Source organism: Haemaphysalis longicornis, unplaced genomic scaffold (genome assembly GCF_048455015.1).
Source record: "Haemaphysalis longicornis isolate Haplotype H1 unplaced genomic scaffold, Haemaphysalis longicornis Haplotype H1 scaffold_2, whole genome shotgun sequence".
Lineage (NCBI taxonomy): Eukaryota > Metazoa > Arthropoda > Arachnida > Ixodida > Ixodidae > Haemaphysalis > Haemaphysalis longicornis.
This window is the reverse complement of record NW_027526295.1, coordinates 113,873,500-113,887,084: the sequence shown is the minus strand read 5'-3', so window position 1 is coordinate 113,887,084 and position 13,585 is coordinate 113,873,500.

The following is a 13,585-nucleotide window of genomic DNA, read 5'->3' as shown; positions in this document are numbered from 1 at the left end:
CTGTTGTAGTGGATGAACCCTAAAGTTGCTGAATATGAGGTCGATGCACAATCCCCGTATGGTTGTGGGCTGCTTGTAATCACGGCCCGCCGAGACTCGCCAACGCACGCCGCTGCCGACGACGATGAAACGTCGAAGTCGCGTGAAGCGTGCTCGTCTCATGCCGGCCGAGGAAGACACCGGCAACACTGTCGCTCCAGGAGCCCTTAAAGGGGAAGCGTGCTCGTCTCGTGCCGGCCCAGGAAGACACCGGCAACACTGTCGCTCTAGGAGCTGTAGAAGGGTAAGACACCACCCGGCGTTCAGCAAGACGAGCATGCGCAGTGGGGGTGTGGACGGCGCAACAACGACAACAACAAGGGAGGGACATAGCCCCAACCATGAGATGCTTCGAATGTAAAATTATGGTATGACCGTTGATAATGTTCCGCTAAATACTACCCCGAGATTCTCTTTTCATCACTTGTTCGGACACCAGATTGACTGCAGCACATTATTAGCACTGGTAAAATATTTACCACTTCTGTATCAACCCTAAACGTTTGTATAACATGCCAACGCGAACGAAAATCAGCGCCCTTTTGGGAGTAATAGATCACTCAGAAACTGGTACATTGCAATGCCGTTAACACCAGACTTTCTTTTCTCTGTAAAGCAAGCAATAATTTATTACATGCCTCATATACCAACATTCGTATTGTGAATCGACCAGCCCGTCGTAAGACACAGTTGAGTCTGGGGGTGAGCCACTTATTGTCCTATAGGTCTTGGGCACACAGCCGGGAATATAGAAATGCGGACGTAGCGATGCTCACCCGATGCGCTCATACACAAGAATTATTTATTCTTATTTGACAATAGTGCAGACCAATAATTCAGAATACACGACACAATTCCCATAAAGAAGGTCACATACTGATAAGAAAAAAATAAATGTTTTGTCCCCAAAATTTAATTAGAGAAATGTTGTTCTAATTCAGTGACGTAAAATTAGAACGAAGAAATAATTGTGCGGGAAGCGAATTCCAATCGTCAGTTGTTTGAGGGAAGAAACTGCACTTATAGCTACTTGTTTTTCCGAAGAATGGACCCAAGGAATGTTGGTGATTGTGACGGGCCCTCCCCGTTGCGAGAGTTGTTACATAATCGTGTAGCTTTAATTTAATTTTTCCTTAGGGACAGTTGTATAAGAATGCAATGCGACTAATCTTTTTGCGAGCTTCCGAAGTGTGAATGTGATTATCATGCATTAACTGAGTAGGGGAACCCTGCCTTTTGTACTCCCCAAATATAAATAAAAATACGAATAAATATAATTATAAATATAAATGTACGAATGGCTTGGTCACAAGTAACAGCTTTGACGTCAAGTACCACTGTGAACTGCAGTTTGTGTCATATTGGACAGCTCTTTAGGTTTCCTTGCGAGTTGGCAGGTTGGCACTATCATTTAAATGTGCGCCATACCAAAACACAGCTATTCTTGTCTCCTTTTAAAGTACCGTTCACTGACGCCAGTAGGCGCCACGCTTTTGCTCTCTCCCGCGAACGAACGAAGGAAACGCTAATCAAGAGACGTCGTGGTTACCGCCATGTCCTGTTCGCTACAAAACCAGACCTGTAGCGTTAACCCTCTGTATTCAATCCCTGTTCACTTCAAGATGAAACGGTCGGTTCGCTTCCCATCATCTCTTCTTACAGGATATCACAGTACCATGTACACGAGGAAACTTCTACTATCCAGCCACACGGCTTGAAAGAAGGTGGCCCTGACAGGGCCCCCGATCGATCAGTTGCAATGGCCAGTTGGTTGGGACGAAGCACCGCGAAAGCTGCAGACTACAGAACCCAAGCTTCGGAAACGTGTTTTACATTACACGGAAACCAAAGGGCACGAGTTATACAAAATACGCGAACACTAAATATCACTCCACTCCAACTTATGCTACAAACAGATGTGCATTCGCAGCCGCTTCATTGCTCCTGCATACTGTAACACGGCTGCGCATCTGCCGCTATCCAAAAGAGAGACGAGAGGGAACGGCACGTCACTCGCCCAGTTCACCGTCGGCAACAATAGACCCCGCAATGAAGACTCGAGGGAAACGGCTACGCTCCAGCGATTTCGACATGCAGACAATTAACACAGAGGAATTGGAAAGTTACGCAACGGCATAAAAGCCACCAGATTGAAAATAGGAAAACACATGCCCAAAGATGTTGTAGAACGCTCCGGGAACAGCAGTTGTCTTGGGTGAGAGCCCATCGATTAAAACACAACCCCCGAAGCTGCCAGCCTCGCAACAGGTTGGGAAAGCGGTCACTCCCACCGGTTCAGACGGGAGTTGGCAACAGGTGGCTTTGGAATAGGGTTGTCTGAACCGTTAAATATTTTCATGAAATACGAATACTCGAAAAACAAAGATTGATTATGAACTTCGAGGCGGGCAGCGAATATTTTTTCCGCTCTATTATCATATTCTTGGAAAACAAACATCGTATCTGAGAAGTGTCGGTACACTTGGGCCCTATACTCGGTGACAACTTAAGAACGGCACCGGAAGTTGCCGCTGTGCCTTATCACCGTAGCCGGATGTTTCTCCGCGCGGCGAAAGTAGGGCGTTACTGCGAATATTTTGAGCATGGTGTGAGCCGTTCCCGTGATTTTTTGGACGTAATATGCTTATAACCGACTCCAGTGACGACAAACAAACTGCGTGAGTCAAGGCAAACGATATCACGCATTCATAGGAAACCCCTTTCAAAACGCGCGCGCACTGACGTCACGGGTCCGGCGCTTTGGCGGAGTGATACACTACGTGAGGTGGTGCCGTTCTTGAGTTGTAACGGAATATAGTAAGCGTGAAGAACAATAAAAAAAAAGCCAGAACGCGCATTTGTGCCTCCCCGTACACCACTACGATACATTAGCGCGATTCATTCCCGGAGGGTTACGTCTGGGGCAAAGGTGTGTCCAGCAGCTGCAGGTACATCATATTCAGCAGCCGGTGCCATCAGAACCTCTAACTACAGTCATGTCTCATTAGAGAGTTTTAGCTGACCGTTTTTCACGGTCCGCTCCGCTTCGATAGCAAGCGGGAGTGCCATTGCGCATGCGTGGCGCGCTTGGCCGCGAACGGCATTGGCTCCGGTGGCGCTGACCGTGCCGCCGATACCGGAGCGGACCGTCGAAAACGGTTAGCTAAAACTCTCTATTAATATGGACGCCGCTAATAGGGACAACCCGCAATATAGACGAAATTTTCAACGACGGGTCTCTCGCCATGCTATTCTGCCCCATTTATGTAGAAACCCGCAGCCCGGACTATGCACGGCTTTTTAGGGGACGAAACGGACAAATACACGCACTTTTGTCTCGCTATTTAGACACCGGAGCACAACGAAAAAAATGAAAAAATGACTGGTGACACCCAGAGACCCCAGCGCGTACCAGGAATTTACTGTTGGCTGAAGCATACAAAGCGAAGCATGGGTTTATCGCGGAACGCTCTCCCTTGAAGTACCACCGAATTAGATCGAGAACATTGTGATCAGCGAACAACACTCCACGGTAGTGATGACACGGTGACGCCCTTTCTCTATCAAACAAGATTGCCCGGCGCGGTATACGCCGGAAAGAGCAAGTCGTGAGGCTTACGACGAGATGCCAGGACGATAAGTGTTCGTCCCAATATTCGCTGCGCATAAAAGCATGGGATTGGGCTGTACGCTACTCTGGTCAGTTCGGCGGAGGCAATGGCTGGTATTCAATTTCTTCAAAAAGCCGAAGTGTTGCGCTTTGTGAACACTGTAGTAGGATCGAAGGCATCAGTGCAAACCCCCATCTCGTTGTTTGGCTAAATAAACCGCGCTCTTTTCTGGTGCAATTATTTCCTAGTATTTGGGTTTTTGACCTTGATTTGTTATTATGGATGACTCACATAATGGACGATTTTTCTGGGGAGCGGATACATCCATGTTAACGATACATGACTATATATGCTGGAAGATTTGAAAGACAAAATATTCTAACATTAGCCCCCTGTTCTGCTCTGCCGTGCTCAGTTGCTTCGCAGCCGCTGAGGACTACAGGGCGTGGGTTAATTGGCCCAGCCTTTACTACACCAGGGTGAATTCTGCTCTGGTGAGGGAGTGCTTTACCGGCAATGGTCGCCGGGATCAGGCAGCGCCCCCAGCCTCCTCCTGGAATTTTATCAACACGCGCGTTTTTTTTTAATCCCCACGGAATTGCGCGGCACCGGCGCATGCTTTGCCCAGCAACTTCTTCGCGGATGCATGCATGCTGAGGATCGTGGGAAAGGCCGCAGCGACGCGTTCACGGCGGTTGCTGTGACCGGACACCGGCGCCCGAAGGAACAGAACACCGACCGAGGTCCTGAGCGCGTATTCGATCGGCTGTGGAATGAAGAGCCCAACATGACGCGTTCGGAAATGCGCCAGGCGATCCACCAATGAACTGATGCGTAAGGTTAGAGGCTCTAAAGGAAGAATCAATGTCCGGCTTGTTCTCAAAAGGCGACAGTCTTTCTTGTAATATCGAACCGCACAAATTTTCCGGTCAGTCGCTACTTCAAACGCCCCGCCAAAAAAAGAAAAAGAAAAGGGAAAAAATTAAAACAGGTGGAATGAGGCTTAGAACGTAAGGATACAGAGACAATACCGTTCTGAAGTACTAAATCGCCTGCATTGGCTCATTCCCATCCACATTCCGCGCAAAAGACTCGTCCGCTGTATTTGAGGGAAGTGTCAGTGGATAAACGAGAGTACACCGTTCTTTTAACCCAGAATGCACGATTAGTTGAGATTTGCGATGTCAAATAAAAAAAAAGCGCCTGTTCAGATAGATCTGAAGAGAGGCGAGCTAAAAGCAAATCCAAAAAGGAGGGCATGCCGGCTCATGCTGTTCCAAGCAGAACAAAGGGAGAAACAGAAGATAAATAAAAATATGCGCGCTCCCTCAGCATACGACGCGCAGGCACTGAGGACACGAGCAAATATACTTGAAGTGAAGGTACATCTATTGTATTCACCATGCGAGGATTGAGAGGCGAAAGGGGAGATAGTATTGATTGATTGATTAATTATGAGCTTCGACGCGCCGGCGCTACAGAGGCGATGAGGCGCGCCGTAGGGGAGGGCTGCGTATTAATTTTGACCACCCGGGAATCCTCAACGTGCGCCTAAATCTCGAACAAACGGGCGTTTTCGGTTTTCGGTTTTCGGTTTAGAGAGAGATATATACTAGGCAGGGGCGACTGAAGACTGCCCTATATCGCCAGCACTTGAAGGGATGCAAGCAGATGTACTAGGCGATTTTTAAAATTTTTCTTAGAAAAGCTGACCTTATGCCTGACTTTAGCGAGCATATTTCAACGGTAGGTTTCAACTTGCCCTCGGTATTCTCATCTCAGAATGACCCTGAATTACCGCCGCATGTATTAAACTCGTTTGTGCACGATAATATAGATGCGCCTCAATTTGTCGCAACAGTTAAATGTATGTCCGCAGCAAAAAAAAAAAAAAGGCCATCTTCACTCACGTGAAACCTGGGCAGGTGCGAATTCATGCAGTGATTAGGTGAATTCAAAGATTGTAAGACTCCCTCTCGCCACACGGCGCGCGCTGATGTACGCGACATGCCAATTACGAAGACAGAGGAGAAGTGAAATTCAAAATGTACAACCGCAAATTTTAAAGTTAAAGAGAGTATGGAGCGAAATAGAAGCAAGAAAGCGCGATCGAAAAACGAGCGTCCCGGTGTGTTCTTAGCACTTTTTGCCAACGGAGAGTAAACGTCCTAGCGCGAGGCGTTGGACAACGAGTGTGCCTGTGTTTTCGTGCCGTGGCAACATGAGAATACGACGACGACGACGACATGAGACGCCGACAGCCCAAGCCCCTAAGGTGCTTCGACCCTAAAACAGCCATGGGGGTGGGGCAGGATCTGCAGCAGCGTTTAACTACCTGCTGACCATAAAACAAAGCACAGGTGCAGCTTTTGCTGTCTGAAAGCTCATTCATCATTAATTTGATGGTCTTATGACATCTCCAAAACCCCACAAAAGTGTAGGCTGTCACTTTCCGGCCAGGTAATTTTTCACATACAGTAAGGTGCGTATTAATGCTGTAGCCGAAGCGCCCAAGCAGTCATAACATTGTCGCCTAAGCAATTTCGTTCCTTAGACAACGTCATACGCATAGGCGTCGGCAGGATTTTGTCTTGACGGGGTCAAACCAGTTTCACAGCGGAAGGAGGGCCCAATGGGGGGGAGGGGGGGTTAAGGAAGGAGGAGGAGGGGTCGTTGAAATATTACATTCAAAACTCGACCCAGCGAATCCAGATCTTACAAATTTTCCCATATAACGAACAAATTCGGATTCCCGTGCAGGTGTCTATACCACTCGACGATTTTATGAACTCGAACGAACGGAGCAGATTCAGCGCCATTTCCGAGTTAACGAAGAGCGTGGAGTTCCGCAAGTCCCCAACACGATCAAGAAGAAGAGATCCCGCCCTGTTCCTGGGAACAGCTTCTTCGGATTAACGAGGTGGCAGCAGATTTGAGCTTTCACGACTGTCTGAGCGCCGAGGCAAACACCGCAACCACGGAGGTTTTGAACGGTGAAGAAACCGTAAAGTTAGTTTGTGCCATGCGAGAGGTGTCAGAGGATGTTGACGACCCAGGAACTGCTGAAGATCCTGTGCTTACTTCAGACCAAGCGATAAGCGCTATCCGACTTGCTGGCTCAGGCGCTTGGTGCGACTCACGAAGGAACCAAATTCGCGTTAAACGCGCTTGCGTGCTACGAAAAGTCTGCCCGCCCAATGCTAATGAAGCGCATGGAGACGTATATAGCGGACTTTTTTTTTGCCAGGAAATAAATTCGTTCCCCGCAAACCCCTACCTTGTTATTGCTACTATTTTCACCGCGGACGTCTAGCGCGTTGCTAAATTATCGACAGGCGATCGCAGAGGCCATCGCCATTACGCTGCTGGGATGCGCCTCCCTGTAAACATCGAATTCATGGAATAAACTACTTCTGAAATGACAGTCCAGATTTTACAAAGTTCTCCATTTAACAAAATAATTCGCGGTTCCCGATGAGTATAGATCGGTTTTTAATTGTATAAGCTAAATTCCACAGCATCAAAGGGGTATCACATATAGAACAACGAAGAAAGCTCATTTCTGCTTTTAAGGGTTACAAGTTTCAAAACATTCACTGAAGGTCATACATTACAACAAGAAACTACTGCATTATACAGCAGAAACATTCTATGAAAGAATCGATCACAGACACAGGTCTTGCGCCGTACAAACAACCATGCAAAGCTAAATGATTCTGCAAGGTGGTGTTACGAAAAATTCTTTTTTGTTTACGAAAACTCATCCTTGCACTCACTCATCTGTAAAAGCCCCATGCGATACAGGAGCGCGCATTGCAAAGTGGTAATCTGTGTGAACGCTATTTGCGCTTCCTTTTCAGTTTTTTCCCAATGCAGCGATGGCATACCGAGTTGAGACAGACGGTTGTCGGACATCTTGAAACGGAGCCACGTTGACACTTGTCGAATCGGGCTAAACGAACGCTCAATAGGGATGGAGCACACGTCGTCGCAGGGAATATTATGAACGTTTGCAGAGCGCGACTGATATTGGGATAGATCCAGGGAATGCGAGAATATTCATCGGGTCTTCATTAAAGCCCGCGTTCTTCAATTACCGACGCCAAAGCTCACGTTCATTATCGAAGTTGCCGAAATGGCAGAATTTCAGAACTGGCTGGCAGGGCTCCGTCTTGAAATCTTGCTCGTTCGCTCTAAGCCTTTCGGTGATGCAATAAAGGTAAAGCACATGCGGCGATGTCTCCAAATTTTTCTTCCCCTGCTGATAGCAAGAAGTCTAAGTACTTTATGAGGCGGTAATCTTCCGTCAGCCGGCGGAATTTCTGAAAAAAATAATAAAGCCGTTCCACTCGACGTGAAAGCTGTCGGAAGTGCAGAGCAGTGATTCGCCATACTGAGCTGTAGCGCCGTTATCTGCTCACTGCTGCCGCCCAATGCAAATCAAATTTCCCGCTTTCGCAGTGGCGTTGGCAATGCAGTCAACACGACGAAGAGACGGCGGGATAAGCAAATATTGGGGGCCCAGTACCTTAGGACTTAACAAGTGTATCCGCAGCCGTGCGCATAGAATTTACAACCGCAAAAAATCACACAGGCTCCGGCAGAATTCGAGCCTGTGTCTGGTAGACCAGACAGAGTTAGTGTCAGTCGTCGTATCCATTGGGCTACGACCGCGACCTAGTACCCGAGAGTCAAGCGGCTTACTCCATCCCCTGTAACGGTGTGGAGTACATTCGGACCTCCCAATGTCCGTCCGCGTCCATCCGTGTGCAGGCCACCATCAAGCGAAAATCAAGCTAAATGCGATTTGAGCCGTGAGTTGCAGTTTCATTTAGGGAACAATCAAAGTGCAACTCACGGCTCAAATCGAATGACGGTCGGGGCGCAAATCGGACGTCACTCGGGGCGCAACTTGGATGTCATTTTGAGTCCCCGTACTCCGCACCCTCGCCATCATCCACGGAGTGGAGATGCTGCCATTTTTGTCTTATTCAGTTGATATTAAAATGTACAACGAAAGTCATGCGGAAGCGTCTCCGAAACGGACCGTCCGCGAATTCGGTCTACGCACCAACTAATTACGCCACGACAACTTTGGCACCTTAGGTAAACTGGCGAACGTCGAAGACGAGCGGACCACATCGCTGACTCTGCCCCCCCATACACGTTTCATACTGCTATGGATGTGTTACCTTAATCACGTTGCAGCAGCGCTACCTAGAGCACCTAATCAAAATAAGATTTGCAACTATTAAATTGCTATGATCTTGGAGCGGGCGGTGGCGCGACAGCCAACGCCGCGCACGTAATCCCTCTGTTCAATATCTAGATCCGCTGCCCCTTCTGGCCAAAAAGACGACGAGGCAGTAGTGAAAAACGGGAGCCCGTGCATCGAATCAGGCAGGTCACATCGCCAATAAATAGTTTTTTTTCACGCCATGAGTTTCGTTTTACACCACTCGTTTCTAAACGCCGCAGCTGTCACTTGCTATTCAGAAATCATGACTAGAATGCCAACACCTCAACTTCCAACTGCTGACGGGAGGCGCTCTACCGGCAGTTCGCGTTCGGCTGTCGAGATATATTGTAGCTTGTCACGTGACTTCCGATTGCCTATGTGAGGCGAGTGCCAGAAGAAATTTTTTTTCAGAAATTCTGCCCGCTGCCGGGAGATTAGACAGTGTCGAGTTGGGAAGATACTACAGATATTCTTACCAAATTCCCCAGTGTTTGGCGGTGCATTTGGCGTGTAATGATCCGTGGCACACTGACGTCTCTGCGAAGCTGTCCTGTTTCCTCGTATTCTTTCGCATTTATTCCGTGGTTCCACGATTGTTTTCATCACAGGATACATGCGCTGTTGCATCTTCAAGCTGTCCATCTGTCTATTTAAAATGTGTATTAAAAAAAACCTCTAAGTGCAGAATAAACAAATATAGTGCGTGCTGCGTTTTTCTACTGATGCATTTTTCATATGTGGCACATCTAACTCCCCGGTGTGGACGCTACGGTCCTATTCATTACGCACGATTAAAACAAAAGAAGCAGCTTTCAATGAAGATAACCTAAATATGTTTCATTGAGTACAGTGTCAGAAAAAGAACAATATTATTTTATCCAGAAAAAAGCATGTATGTCGCAGGCTAGCGGGCCGACTTCTTGGGCCACGTTAAAGGAGCAATGAATGCAAATGGTGGTGCTGCTTGAGGAGGGCAAATACCCATTTTGCACTCCCCTGACGCCCATGGCCATGAGGCAGCGTTTCAAAATCCTGTTACATATTGCTCTGAAAAAGAATTTAGTCTTCCGTACTTAACGAACGCGACATTTCATTTCAGCGCCTAAAATATATTTGCACCCGTGTAATGTTAGCACATACTCGAAGCTTCCATGTTGACATGAGTGTATGTTGCGACGGAAGTTACCCCCGATCCAGATTAACCCCAAGCGTAATTAGCGCACGTAGGGTTTTAGAAAATGTTAGCTAGAAACGTATATCAACCGGAAATAGACATTGTTTAATACAAACAGCTATATATGAGTTGAACTGTCAGTATTCCTATGATGGTGATACAGCCGTAGTACTGGGGGCTTTGTTTTGCAACTGCTAGTAGCTTTTAGTTTGAACTCCGGGTGGCCGACGTGGGCGAGCACTAGGGAGAGAAATAAAAGGTTACAATAACCTCTCAAGCTTCTTTTATTGTGAGAAAAAAACAACAACATAGGTGTTCACTGTTTTTTTTAAACATGGCACTAAGAAAACCTACAAAGTCGGGATGATAGGGGAGACAGATAGACAGAAAAACCTTCTTTCGGTTGATGCCATTCAGGTCGGAAATCAGGTTGGAAAAGCATTCGCGCAGCCTCTCGGTTTTCTTTATTTCTGGGTCTTCGTGTGCTGCGTGTCTGCCGCCCCCTCGTTGCGGGTGCCAGCAGCAATGCTTGCTGCCTTTTCTCGGAAAAGTCGGCAAGGGCTTCAGGCCCGGAAACAAACCCTTACTTGAAGCACCCTCGAAGCGAAGATAAAAAGTTGTGGAATGCGGCGGTGGCCTTCTTGCGGCCATAGTTGCAAGAAGAAAAAGAAATCTGGATAAACGGTTGACATCATTTAGCAACGTGTGGGTACGATCAAGTTGGTAATCCATTATAACTTTGTTGAGCGCAGCAAAGAGAACACAGGACGAGGGATATAAGGACGAGCGCTACTTGCAAACAGCGATGGCGATGAGCGTTATAAGAAAGGAAGGTTGAGCAGAGGAACACGCAAAAGGGCTCGTTGACTTGGAAATATCGTACCAACTTAGAAAACTAGCTCGTACGCACACGTTGCTAAACTATAGTTTCAAGTCAATGAGCCCTTTTGCGTGTTCCTCTGCTAAATCTTCCCTTCTTATAACGCTCATCGCCATCGCTGTTTGCAAGTAGCGCTCGGCCATGTATCCCTTGTCCTGTGTTCTCTTTGCTGTGCTCAACAAAGCTATAATGGATTACCAACTACCTCATACCCACACGTTGCTAAACTATATTTCCAAATCAACGAGCCCTTTTGCGTGTTTTTCTGTTCAACCTTCCTTTCTTATAACGCTCATCGCCATCGCTGTTTGCAAGTAGCGCTCGTCCTTGTATCCATCGTCCTGTGTTGTCTTTGCTGGACTGAACAAATGTATAATGTTGACATGAGTTGCCTGAGGATGAATTCATAGCCTGCGGAACCGACCTATTACATTTAAAAGACGATGGGATACCTTCTGATCCTATCATTGCTGCGTCTGATCATGCAAAACCCCTGATTCGGTACGAACAGTGCGATACGACATGATGAACGCTAACAAGCTACGGAATAAACACGCACAAACAACTGAAAGTTTAGTTTGTTTGGCACTCAGGGGTACAAATATGCAGGCGGAGTGCTTAAAGCCGCCTGCGGCCCGCGGGTCACTCTTTTGCGGCCCCGGGCATGACGTCAGATTCCCTTCCCCTCCTCTTCTCACTTCCAACCTGAAGGCTGGTATAGCAGTTTTGACCTCAAATGAGGTCAAAACGCATTACGTTTGTGCTGAAAATCAAGAGGGTTATGATTTCTAGCCCTGTTTTGTTCAGTATTTTCAATATTTCGAGAGTGTTCTCTTTGCCTCTTAAGCCCCCTTCCTCCTCCCCCGATGTCGCCCAGCCCCCGCCGGGTCGGCTTCATGAAATATGGCCGTCCGCCTTAAAAGGTTGCCGTCCCTGGCCTAAAAAATGAAAAGGAAGTTAAGCGTGATAGAAATGTTTGTTAGTCAATACGATCATTATTTCTCAAAATTGTGTTTTTGTTTAAGGTTATGTAAGCGTTGGGGTGTTTTTATCATGGATAGCTACCACATGGCCCTGGAGCATATCGCTGTTCTGTGCCCCAAAATACCTCAATCTCCAGACAACCAAGAAAGCAGGCTGGTTTTAGGACGGCTTTGTCAACAATGAATTACACTAACGTCCCTAAAATTAACCCGTAAATTTGCAAAATACAATAAACACCCGGGTTAGGTATTTGCAAATTATGAAAAAAGCATTCCTCTCAGTAGCCACCTCTGCTGTGGTTACGTTATTGAGGAGTCAACCCAAAAAGGATTCTGCCGCTCATGCCACGTGACTCCCCTGCCCTCCGCTCCCACCCCTCATGCTCTTTCCCTCCCTCCTCCCTCCTCTCATAATGAACTGAGTGAGCGTTTGTTCAATGCAATTCAATTGTCCCGCCTTCGCACTCCTGACGCGCCATCTGTTGTTGCAGTACTCCCCTCTTTTATTAATTTTTGTTTTCTCTTCTGCGTGGAACAGCACGAGAGCACGTGCTATGTTTTCTTCTTGCTCTTACTTTGCACATGCTGTAGCATTCCTGCGCCGTTGATATCTCCTTATTTTGTTTACTTGCTATTGTAAAAACCAACCCATCGTGTGTACTTAACAAAAGATTTTGATTGTGTCTGGGGTTGAACGCGCCGACGCAACGCACACGATGAGGCGCGCCATAGTGGAGGGCTCCGGATTAATTTTGACCACCTGGGGATCTTTAACGCGTGCCGAAATCTCCAACCCGCGGGCGTTTTTGCTTTTCGCCTTCATCAGAAAAGCGGCCACCGTGACCGGGAAATGAACTTGCGCCCTCGTGCTCAGCAGCACAGTTGCCACTGAGTCACCGCTGAGCGTCCTTAACAAAACGAACGCGGGAGCTCGGGGTTATTGGACCCAATTTGCCTCCAATGTGCCTGAGGCTTTCCTTGTGGTTAGAAATGGGAAAATGTATGACTTCGTCCACCAGCTATAGTTACTAGGGGCGGTCCTGTGTATGTGTAGTTGGTGGTGGTGAAACATTTATTCAAGTAAAAGAGGTTCGCCCTTTATAGCGGTAGAAGCCCTCCGTCCAGAGCCCCTGCGGCGGCTGTGGTCCTGCGTGCCCGGTCCACCAACTGTCGCTGGTCCTCGGGGTCCGAGCTGCGCTGCGCGGCCCCCCACTGCTCGAGGGTGGGGGTGCGAATAACGGGGCTGTGCTGTGTTTTAGCAAGCCCACGTGGTGTGGTACAGTGTTGGATGTTCGCTGCTGTGCCGACATGTTTGGTGGATGTATTGTGGGGTGTATGATATGCAGGAAGCTAAGGGGGGGGGGTGGGGTATGCGATTGTGTGATTGTGATTGTAGGGTTTAACGTGCCGACGCAACGCAGGCGATTGGGCACGCCGTAGTGGAGGGCTCCGGATTAATTTTAACCACCTGGGAATCTTTAACGTGCGCCGAAAGCTCGTACACACGGGCGTTTTTGTTTTTCGCCTCCATCACAAACGGCTGCCGAGGGCGGTAATCGAACCCGCGACGTCGTCCTCAGCAGAGCAACGCCTTAGCCACTGAGCCCCCGCGGCGGGTAGGTGGGGTTGTGTTTGTAGTTGCCGCCAGGTGCCAGGTGT